Source organism: Pseudorasbora parva, chromosome 3, assembly GCF_024679245.1.
Source record: "Pseudorasbora parva isolate DD20220531a chromosome 3, ASM2467924v1, whole genome shotgun sequence".
NCBI lineage: Eukaryota > Metazoa > Chordata > Actinopteri > Cypriniformes > Gobionidae > Pseudorasbora > Pseudorasbora parva.
The window spans coordinates 881,280-893,130 of NC_090174.1; positions in this window are offsets into that span (position 1 = coordinate 881,280).

Genomic DNA, 11,851 nt, shown 5'->3' on the forward strand with positions numbered 1-11,851 from the left:
ATGCACTTTTATGATGGATAGATGCACTTTTATGACGGATAGATGCACTTTTATGACGGATGGATGCACTTTTATGATGGATAGATGCACTTTTATGATGGACAGATGCACTTTTATGATGGACAGATGCACTTTTATGATGGATAGATGCACTTTTATGATGGATAGATGCACTTTTATGATGGATAGATGCACTTTTATGATGGATAGATGCACTTTTATGATGGACAGATGCACTTTTATGATGGATAGATGCACTTTTATGATGGATAGATGCACTTTTATGATGGATAGATGCACTTTTATGATGGACAGATGCACTTTTATGACGGATAGATGCACTTTTATGATGGATAGATGCACTTTTATGATGGATAGACACTTTTATGATGGATAGATGCACTTTTATGATGGATAGATGCACTTTTATGATGGATAGATGCACTTTTATGATGGATAGACACTTTTAGGATGGATGGATGGATGCACTTTTATGATGGGTAGACGCACTTTTATGATGGACAGATGCACTTTTATGACGGATAGATGCACTTTTATGATGGATGGATGCACTTTTAAGACGGATAGATGCACTTTTATGATGGACAGATGCACTTTTATGATGGATGGATGCACTTTTATGATGGATGGATGCACTTTTATGATGGATGGATGCACTTTTATGATGGATAGATGCACTTTTATGATGATAGATGCACTTTTATGATGGATAGATGCACTTTTATGATGGACAGATGCACTTTTATGATGATGGATGCACTATTATGAAGATAGATGCACTTTTATGATGGACAGATGCACTTTTATGATGGATAGATGCACTTTTATGATGGATAGACACTTTTAGGATGGATGGATGGATGCACTTTTATGATGGGTAGACGCACTTTTATGATGGACAGATGCACTTTTATGACGGATAGATGCACTTTTATGACGGATGGATGCACTTTTATGATGGATAGATGCACTTTTATGATGGACAGATGCACTTTTATGATGGACAGATGCACTTTTATGATGGACAGATGCACTTTTATGATGGACAGATGCACTTTTATGACGGATAGATGCACTTTTATGATGGATAGACACTTTTAGGATGGATGGATGGATGCACTTTTAAGACGGATAGATGCACTTTTATGATGGACAGATGCACTTTTATGATGGATGGATGCACTTTTATGATGGATGGATGCACTTTTATGATGGATGGATGCACTTTTATGATGGATAGATGCACTTTTATGATGGATAGATGCACTTTTATGATGGACAGATGCACTTTTATGATGGATAGATGCACTTTTATGATGGATGGATGCACTTTTATGATGGATAGATGCACTTTTATGATGGATAGATGCACTTTTATGATGGACAGATGCACTTTTATGATGGACGGATGCACTTTTATGATGGATGGATGCACTTTTATGATGGATAGATGCACTTTTATGATGGATAGATGCACTTTTATGATGGATAGATGCACTTTTATGATGGATAGATGCACTTTTATGATGGACAGATGCACTTTTATGATGGACGGATGCACTTTTATGATGGATGGATGCACTTTTATGATGGATAGATGCACTTTTATGATGGATAGATGCACTTTTATGATGGATGGATGCACTTTTATGATGGATGGATGCATTTTTATGATGGATGGATGCACTTTTATGATGGATGGATGAACTTTTATGATGGATAGATGCACTTTTATGATGGATGGATGCACTTTTATGATGGATGGATGCACTTTTATGATGGATAGATGCACTTTTATGATGGATGGATGCACTTTTATGATGGATAGATGCACTTTTATGATGGATGGATGCACTTTTATGATGGATAGATGCACTTTTATGATGGATAGATGCACTTTTATGATTGATAGATACACTTATGATGGACATCACTACTGAAACTCAGGTCTGACTCCAAAATCACACCAAGATTCCTGACTTGATTTTTTGTTATCAGGCCTTTAGCCTCAAGATACGCGTTCACCTTGAGAATTTCATCTTTGTTTCCAAATGTAGTGATTTCGGTTTTGTCTTTGTTTAACTGAAGATAGTTTTGGCACATCCAGTTGTTAACTTCATCAATGCATTTGCACAGGGAGTCAATGGGGCTGTAGTCATTAGGTGATAGTGCTAAGTAGAGCTGGGTGTCGTCAGCATAGCTGTGGTAAGCAATATTGTTCTTCTTCATTATTTGGCTCAGTGGCAGCATATACAGGTTAAACAGAAGAGGTGCAAGAACTGACCCTTGTGGGACTCCGCATGTCATGGACGTCCACTCAGACTTATGGTCTCCTATACTCACATAATAACCTCTCCCTTCTAAGACCTGAACCATCTGAGGACCATCCCAGAAAGCCTGACCCAGTTTTCCAGCCTGTCTAGAAGTATGTTGTGGTCAACAGTATCGAATGCGGCACTGAGGTCCAGTTGTACCAGAATTGAAGTTTTGCCTGTATCAGTGTTTAAGCGAATATCATTTATAATCTTTATGAGCGCTGTCTCTGTGCTGTGATGTGGACGGAAACCAGATTGAAAATTGTCAAAGTATCCATTTGAGCGTAAGAATTTGTTCAACTGATTAAAAACAACTTTTTCAATGATTTTGCCTATGAAGGGGAGATTTGAGATTGGTCTGTAGTTGCTCAGTATGGAGTTATCCAGATTTCTCTTTTTCAGAAGAGGCTTAACTATGGCAGTTTTAAGGGAGTTTGGAAAAGTCCCATAGAGAAGTGAGGAGTTTACCACTTCTAGGAGATCTGCTTCTAAACAGTTAAACACACTTTTGAAGAAAGAAGTGGGGAGTGCGTCAAGGGTGCAGGTTGATGTTTTAAGATGCTGTACTGTGTCTTCTAAAATTTTGCAGTCAGTTGCTTCGAAATCTGACATGGTAATTTTCCGAGGGTTTGGCATGATCTGACTGACCCCAGAGCAACTAGAGGATGTGCTGATCGCCTTTCTGATATTATTGATTTTCTCTGAGAAGTAGGAAGCAAACTCACTGCATTTACTGTCTGAGAGCATTTCACTAGGAGTCTGACTCGGGGGGTTGGTTAGTCTGTCTACAGTAGCAAAAAGAGTGCGCGTGTTGTTAATGTTTCTGTTTATAATATTTGAGAAGAAGGTCTGTCTAGCTTTGCCTAGTTCAATATTGAAAGCATGAAGGCTGTCTTTATAGATGTTATAATGGACTACAAGTTTTGTCTTCCGCCACATGCGTTCAGATTTTCTGCATTGTCTTTTCATTATTTGAACTGCTGTTGAGTTTCTCCATGGTGCCTTTTGTTTGGTACTCTTTTTCCTGACTTTTAGAGGAGCAATATCATCAATAACACTCTTAACTTTTGAGTTAAAGGAGTCAAGGAGAAAATCAACAGAGTCTGTAGATATGCTTGGTTTTAGAGATAAAGCCTTCATAAACAGCACATTAGTGTTCTCATTTAAGCATCTCTTTTTGACAGAGACAGATCTAGCTTCAATGGCAGGAGAGATTGATATGTCAAAGAAAATACAGAAATTTAAGCCCATATCTTAGTATGTGAGCATTTAAACCCGTATGTTAGCTTGTGTGTGAGCGTTTAAACCCGTATGTTAGCTTGTGTGTGAGCGTTTAAACCCGTATGTTAGCTTGTGTGTGAGCATTTAAACCCGTATGTTAGCTTGTGTGTGAGCATTTAAACCCGTATGTTAGCGTGTGTGTGAGCGTTTAAACCCGTATCTTAGCGTGTGTGAGTGTTTAACTCGTATGTTAGCGTGTGTGTGAGCGTTTAAACCCGTATGTTAGCGCGTGTGTGAGCGTTTAAACCCGTATGTTAGCGCGTGTGTGAGTGTTTAAACCCGTATGTTAGCTTGTGTGTGAGCATTTAAACCTGTATGTTAGCGTGTGTGTGAGCGTTTAAACCCGTATCTTAGCGTGTGTGAGTGTTTAACTCGTATGTTAGCGTGTGTGTGAGCGTTTAAACCCGTATGTTAGCGTGTGTGTGAGCGTTTAAACCCGTATGTTAGCGCGTGTGTGAGCGTTTAAACCCGTATGTTAGCGTGTGTGTGAGCGTTTGAACCCGTATGTTAGCGTGTGTGTGAGCGTTTAAACCCGTATGTTAGCGTGTGTGTGAGCGTTTAAACCTGTATGTTAGCGCGTGTGTGAGCGTTTAAACTCGTATGTTAGCGTGTGTGTGAGCGTTTAAACCCGTATGTTAGCGTGTGTGTGAGTGTTTAAACCCGTATGCTGGTGTGTGTGTGAGCGTTTAAACCCGTATGTTAGCGTGTGTGTGAGTGTTTAACTCGTATGTTAGCGTGTGTGAGTGTTTAAACCCGTATGTTAGCGTGTGTGTGAGCGTTTAAACCCGTATTTTAGCGTGTGTGTGCGTTTAAACCCATATTTTAGCGTGTGTGAGCGTTTAAACTCGTATGTTAGTGTGTGTGTGAGCGTTTAAACCCGTATGTTAGTGTGTGTGTGAGCGTTTAAACCCGTATGTTAGTGTGTGTGTGAGTGTTTAAACCCGTATGTTAGCGTGTGTGTGAGTGTTTAAATCCGTATGTTAGTGTGTGTGTGAGTGTTTAAACCCGTATGTTAGTGTGTGTGTGAGTGTTTAAACCCGTATGTTAGTGTGTGTGTGAGTGTTTAAACCCGTATGTTAGTGTGTGTGTGAGTGTTTAAACCCGTATGTTAGTGTGTGTGTGAGTGTTTAAACCCGTATGTTGGTGTGTGTGTGAGCGTTTAAACCCGTATGTTAGTGTGTGTGTGAGCGTTTAAACCCGTATGTTAGTGTGTGTGTGAGTGTTTAAACCCGTATGTTAGCGTGTGTGTGAGTGTTTAAACCCGTATGTTAGCGTGTGTGAGCGTTAAACCCATATGTTAGTGCGTGAGTGTTTAAACCCGTATGTTAGCGTGTGTGTGAGCGTTTAAACCCGTATTTTAGCGTGTGTGAGCGTTTAAACCCGTATGTTAGCATGTGTGTGAGCGTTTAAACCCGTATGTTAGTGCGTGAGTGTTTAAACCCGTATGTTAACGTGTGTGGGCGTTTAAACCCGTATGTTAGCATGTGTGTGAGCGTTTAAACCCATATGTTAGCGTGTGTGTGAGTGTTTTAACCCGTATGTTAGCGTGTGTGTGAGCGTTTAAACCCGTATGTTAGCGTGTGTGAGCGTTAAACCCATATGTTAGTGCGTGAGTGTTTAAACCCGTATGTTAGCGTGTGTGTGAGCGTTTAAACCCGTATGTTAGTGTGTGTGTGTGAGCGTTTAAACCCGTATGTTAGCATGTGTGTGAGCGTTTAAACCCGTATGTTAACGTGTGTGGGCGTTTAAACCCGTATGTTAGCGTGTGTGTGAGCGTTTAAACTCGTATGTTAGTGTGTGTGTGTGAGCGTTTAAACCCGTATGTTAGTGTGTGTGTGTGAGCGTTTAAACCTGTATGTTAGCGCGTGTGTGAGCGTTTAAACCCGTATGTTAGTGTGTGCGTGAGTGTTTAAACCCGTATGTTAGTGTGTGTGTGAGCGTTTAAACCCGTATGTTAGTGTGTGTGTGTGAGCGTTTAAACCCGTATGTTAACGTGTGTGGGCGTTTAAACCCGTATGTTAGTGTGTGTGTGTGAGCGTTTAAACCCGTATGTTAGTGTGTGTGTGTGAGCGTTTAAACCCGTATGTTAACGTGTGTGGGCGTTTAAACCCGTATGTTAGCATGTGTGAGCGTTTAAACCCATATGTTAGCGTGTGTGAGCGTTAAACCCATATGTTAGTGCGTGAGTGTTTAAACCCGTATGTTAGCGTGTGTAAGAGTTTAAACCTGTATGTTAGCGCGTGTGTGAGTGTTTAAACCCGTATGTTAGCGTGTGTAAGAGTTTAAACCCGTATGTTAGCGTGTGTGTGAGTGTTTAAACCCGTATGTTAGCGTGTGTGTGAGCGTTTAAACCCGTATTTTAGCGTGTGTGAGCGTTAAACCCATATGTTAGTGCGTGAGTGTTTAAACCCGTATGTTAACGTGTGTGGGCGTTTAAACCTGTATGTTAGCATGTGTGTGAGCGTTTAAACCCGTTTGTTAGCGCGTGAGTGTTCAAACCCGTATGTTAACGTGTGTGGGCGTTTAAACCCGTATGTTAGCATGTGTGTGAGCGTTTAAACTCGTATGTTAGTGTGTGTGTGTTTAAACTCGTATGTTAGTGTGTGTGAGTGTTTAAACCCGTATCTTAGCGTGTGTGAGTGTTTAAACCCGTATGTTAGCGTGTGTGTGAGCGTTTAAACCTGTATGTTAACGTGTGTGGGCGTTTAAACCCGTATGTTAGCATGTGTGTGAGCGTTTAAACTCGTATGTTAGCATGTGTGTGAGCGTTTAAACTCGTATGTTAGTGTGTGTGAGTGTTTAAACCCGTATCTTAGCGTGTGTGAGTGTTTAAACCTGTATGTTAACGTGTGTGGGCGTTTAAACCCGTATGTTAGCATGTGTGTGAGCGTTTAAACTCGTATGTTAGTGTGTGTGAGTGTTTAACTCGTATGTTAGCGTGTGTGAGTGTTTAAACCCGTATGTTAGCGTGTGTGTGAGTGTTTTAACCCGTATGTTAGCGTGTGTGTGAGCATTTAAACCCGTATTTTAGCGTGTGTGAGCGTTAAACCCATATGTTAGTGCGTGAGTGTTTAAACCCGTATGTTAACGTGTGTGGGCGTTTAAACCTGTATGTTAGCATGTGTGTGAGCGTTTAAACCCGTTTGTTAGCGCGTGAGTGTTTAAACCCGTATGTTAGCGTGTGTGAGCGTTTAAACCCGTATGTTAGCATGTGTAAGTGTTTAAACCCGTATCTTAGCGTGTGTGAGTGTTTAACTCGTATGTTAGCATGTGTGTGAGCGTTTAAACCCATATGTTAGCATGTATGAGCGGTTAAACCCGTATGTTAGCGTGTGTGTGAGCGTTTAAACCCGTATTTTAGCGTGTGTGAGCGTTAAACCCATATGTTAGTGCGTGAGTGTTTAAACCCGTATGTTAACGTGTGTGGGCGTTTAAACCCGTATGTTAGCATGTGTGTGAGCGTTTAAACCCATATGTTAGCGCGTGAGTGTTCAAACCCGTATGTTAACGTGTGTGGGCGTTTAAACCCGTATGTTAGCGTGTGTGTGAGCGTTTAAACCCGTATGTTAGCATGTGTGTGAGCGTTTAAACCCATATGTTAGCGCGTGAGTGTTTAAACCCGTATGTTAACGTGTGTGGGCGTTTAAACCCGTATGTTAGCATGTGTGTGAGCGTTTAAACCCATATGTTAGCGCGTGAGTGTTCAAACCCGTATGTTAGCGTGTGTGAGCGTTTAAACCCGTATGTTAGTGTGTGTGTGAGCGTTTAAACCCGTATGTTAGCATGTGTGTGAGCGTTTAAACTCGTATGTTAGTGTGTGTGTGTGAGCGTTTAAACCCGTATGTTAGTGTGTGTGTGAGTGTTTAACTCGTATGTTAGCGTGTGTGAGTGTTTAAACCCGTATGTTAGCGTGTGTGTGAGTGTTTAAACCCGTATGTTAGCGTGTGTGTGAGCGTTTAAACCCGTATTTTAGCGTGTGTGAGCGTTAAACCCATATGTTAGTGCGTGAGTGTTTAAACCCGTATGTTAGCATGTGTGTGAGCGTTTAAACCCGTATGTTAACGTGTGTGTGAGCGTTTAAACCCGTATGTTAGCATGTGTGTGAGCGTTTAAACCCATATGTTAGCGCGTGAGTGTTCAAACCCGTATGTTAGCGTGTGTGAGCGTTTAAACCTGTATGTTAGCGTGTGTGAGCGTTTAAACCCGTATTTTAGCGTGTGTGAGTGTTTAAACCCATATGTTAGCGCGTGAGTGTTTAAACCCATATGTTAGCGCGTGTGAGCGTTTAAACCTGTATGTTAGCGTGTGTGAGCGTTTAAACCCGTATGTTAGCGTGTGTGAGCGTTTAAACCCGTATGTTAGCATGTGTGAGCGTTTAAACCCGTATGTTAGCGTTTAAATTCGTATGTTAGCGTGTGTGAGCGTTTAAACCCATATGTTAGCGTGTGTGAGCGTTTAAACTCGTATGTTAGCGTGTGTGAGTGTTTAAACCTGAATGTTAGCGTGTGTGAGCGTTTAAACCTGTATGTTAGCGTGTGTGAGCGTTTAAACCTGTATGTTAGCGTGTGTGAGTGTTTAAACCCGTATGTTAGCGTGTGTGAGCGTTTAAACCCGTATGTTAGCATGTGTGAGCGTTTAAACCCATATGTTAGTGTGTGTGAGCGTTTAAACACGTATGTTAGTGTGTGTGAGTGTTTAAACCAATATGTTAGCATGTGTGTGAGCGTTTAAACCTGTATGTTAACACGTGTGTAAGAATTTAAACCTGTATGTTAGCGTGTGTAAGAGTTTAAACCTGTATGTTAGCGCGTGTGAGTGTTTAAACCCGTATGTTAGCGTGTGTGTGAGCGTTTAAACCCGTATGTTAGCGTGTGTGTGAGCGTTTAAACCCGTATTTTAGCGTGTGTGAGCGTTAAACCCATATGTTAGTGCGTGAGTGTTTAAACCCGTATGTTAGCGTGTGTAAGAGTTTAAACCTGTATGTTAGCGCGTGTGTGAGCGTTTAAACCCGTATGTTAGCGTGTGTGTGAGCGTTTAAACCCGTATTTTAGCGTGTGTGAGCGTTAAACCCATATGTTAGTGCGTGAGTGTTTAAACCCGTATGTTAACGTGTGTGGGCGTTTAAACCCGTATGTTAGCATGTGTGTGAGCTGATAAACCCATATGTTAGCGCGTGAGTGTTCAAACCCGTATGTTAGCGTGTGTGAGCGTTTAAACCCATATGTTAGCGCGTGTGTGGGCGTTTAAACCTGTATGTTAGCATGTGTGTGAGCGTTTAAACCCATATGTTAGCGCGTGAGTGTTCAAACCCGTATGTTAGCGTGTGTGAGCGTTTAAACCCGTATGTTAGCGTGTGTGAGCGTTTAAACCCATATGTTAGCGCGTGAGTGTTCAAACCCGTATGTTAGCGCGTGTGAGCGTTTAAACCCGTATGTTAGCGTGTGTGAGCGTTTAAACCCATATGTTAGCGCGTGAGTGTTCAAACCCGTATGTTAGCGCGTGTGAGCGTTTAAACTCGTATGTTAGCGTGTGTGAGCGTTTAAACCCGTATGTTAGCATGTGTGAGCGTTTAAACCCGTATGTTAGCGTTTAAATTCGTATGTTAGCGTATGTGAGCGTTTAAACCCATATGTTAGCGTGTGTGAGCGATTAAACCCATATGTTAGCGTGTGTGAGCGTTTAAACTCGTATGTTAGCGTGTGTGAGTGTTTAAACCTGAATGTTAGCGTGTGTGAGCGTTTAAACTCGTATGTTAGCGTGTGTGAGTGTTTAAACCTGAATGTTAGCGTGTGTGAGTGTTTAAACCTGAATGTTAGCGTGTGTGAGCGTTTAAACCTGTATGTTAGCGTGTGTGAGTGTTTAAACCCGTATGTTAGCGTGTGTGAGCGTTTAAACCCGTATGTTAGCATGTGTGAGCGTTTAAACCCATATGTTAGTGTGTGTGAGCGTTTAAACCTGTATGTTAGCGTGTGTGAGCGTTTAAACCCGTATGTTAGCATGTGTGAGCGTTTAAACCCATATGTTAGTGTGTGTGAGCGTTTAAACACGTATGTTAGTGTGTGTGAGTGTTTAAACCAATATGTTAGCATGTGTGTGAGCGTTTAAACCTGTATGTTAACACGTGTGTAAGAGTTTAAACCTGTATGTTAGCGTGTGTAAGAGTTTAAACCTGTATGTTAGCGCGTGTGAGCGTTTAAACCCGTATGTTAGCCTGTGTGTGAGAGATTAAACCCGTATGTTATCATGTGTGTGAGCGTTTAAACCTGTAAGTTAGCATGTGTGAGAGTTTAAACCTGTATGCTAGCGTGTGTAAGAGTTTAAACCTGTATGTTAGCGTGTGTGAGCGTTTAAACCCGAATGTTAGTGTGTGTGAGAGATTAAACCCGTATGTTAGCATGTGTGTGAGCGTTTAAACCCGTATGTTAGCATGTGTGAGAGTTTAAACCCGTATGTTAACGCGTGTGAGCATTTAAACCCGTATGTTAGCGTGTGAGAGTTTAAACCTGTATATTAGCGTGTGTGTGAGCGTTTAAACCGATATATTAGCGTGTGTGTGAGCGTTTAAACCGATATATTAGCGTGTGTGTGAGCGTTTAAACCGATATATTAGCGTGTGTGTGAGCGTTTAAACCGATATATTAGCGTGTGTGTGAGCGTTTAAACCGATATATTAGCGTGTGTGTGAGCGTTTAAACCGATATATTAGCGTGTGTGTGAGCGTTTAAACCGATATATTAGCGTGTGTGTGAGCGTTTAAACCGATATATTAGCGTGTGTGTGAGCGTTTAAACCGATATATTAGCGTGTGTGTGAGCGTTTAAACCGATATATTAGCGTGTGTGTGAGCGTTTAAACCGATATATTAGCGTGTGTGTGAGCGTTTAAACCGATATATTAGCGTGTGTGTGAGCGTTTAAACCGTTATATTAGCGTGTGTGTGAGCGTTTAAACCGATATATTAGCGTGTGTGTGAGCGTTTAAACCGATATATTAGCGTGTGTGTGAGCGTTTAAACCGATATATTAGCGTGTGTGTGAGCGTTTAAACCGATATATTAGCGTGTGTGTGAGCGTTTAAACCGATATATTAGCGTGTGTGTGAGCGTTTAAACCAATATATTAGCGTGTGTGTGAGCGTTTAAACCGATATATTAGCGTGTGTGTGAGCGTTTAAACCGTTATATTAGCGTGTGTGTGAGCGTTTAAACCGATATATTAGCGTGTGTGTGAGCGTTTAAACCGATATATTAGCGTGTGTGTGAGCGTTTAAACCGATATATTAGCGTGTGTGTGAGCGTTTAAACCGATATATTAGCGTGTGTGTGAGCGTTTAAACCGATATATTAGCGTGTGTGTGAGCGTTTAAACCAATATATTAGCGTGTGTGTGAGCGTTTAAACCTGTATGTTAGCCTGTAAAATGCAATCAATAACTTCTTTGTAATGTGATTTTCTTTTGTTTCTGTGCTGTCTGGTTTAAAAGCAATGCAGCATTGTCTCAAAAATGCCTAAAATTAATATAAATGATCAAAAAATTCTGAGATTTCGTTTTTTTAATATATAAATATAATTAAGCAATATCCAGTGTTGCCACAGTTACTTTGAAAAAGTAATCTGATTACTGATTACTCCTTTAAAAAGTAACGATTACTTGATTTTAAAAGTAACTAAGTAAGATTACAAGTTACTTTATTAGTTACATTCAGCAGTTGCCGCCTCAACACAGAAATGACGACCCTTTTTGCCAACTCTCACTTTATTGGAAGTACATTTTAACAGTAACGCAGTTGAAATAAAAAAATATTTCCTGAAAAAATACTCTTCCCGAGATGCAAGAAGAAAGCAAAAATATTTATTTTTTTATTTTTTATTAGGGAAAATGACTAAAATTGTAACTCTCAGTGACTTGGATCAATTACTTTAATCTGATTACTGGTTTGGAAATAGTAACGCGTTAGATTACTCGCTAATGGAAAAAAGTCGTCAGATTAGAGTAACGCGTTACTGGCATCACTGGCAATATCATATAAGAGCAATAGAGCTGTTTTCAGGAACATAAGCCTGATTGCAAATGATACTGGAAACGTTCAATAAACAAGAAGTTAATATATACAATAAAACACACATTTTAAAACGTGTCTTTGCTAATTGGGCAACATTTCGTTATTAAATGAATCAGATGCTTTGAACAAATCAGTTGAATAAATGATTCTGTGAATGTTCAGTAATGTTAATG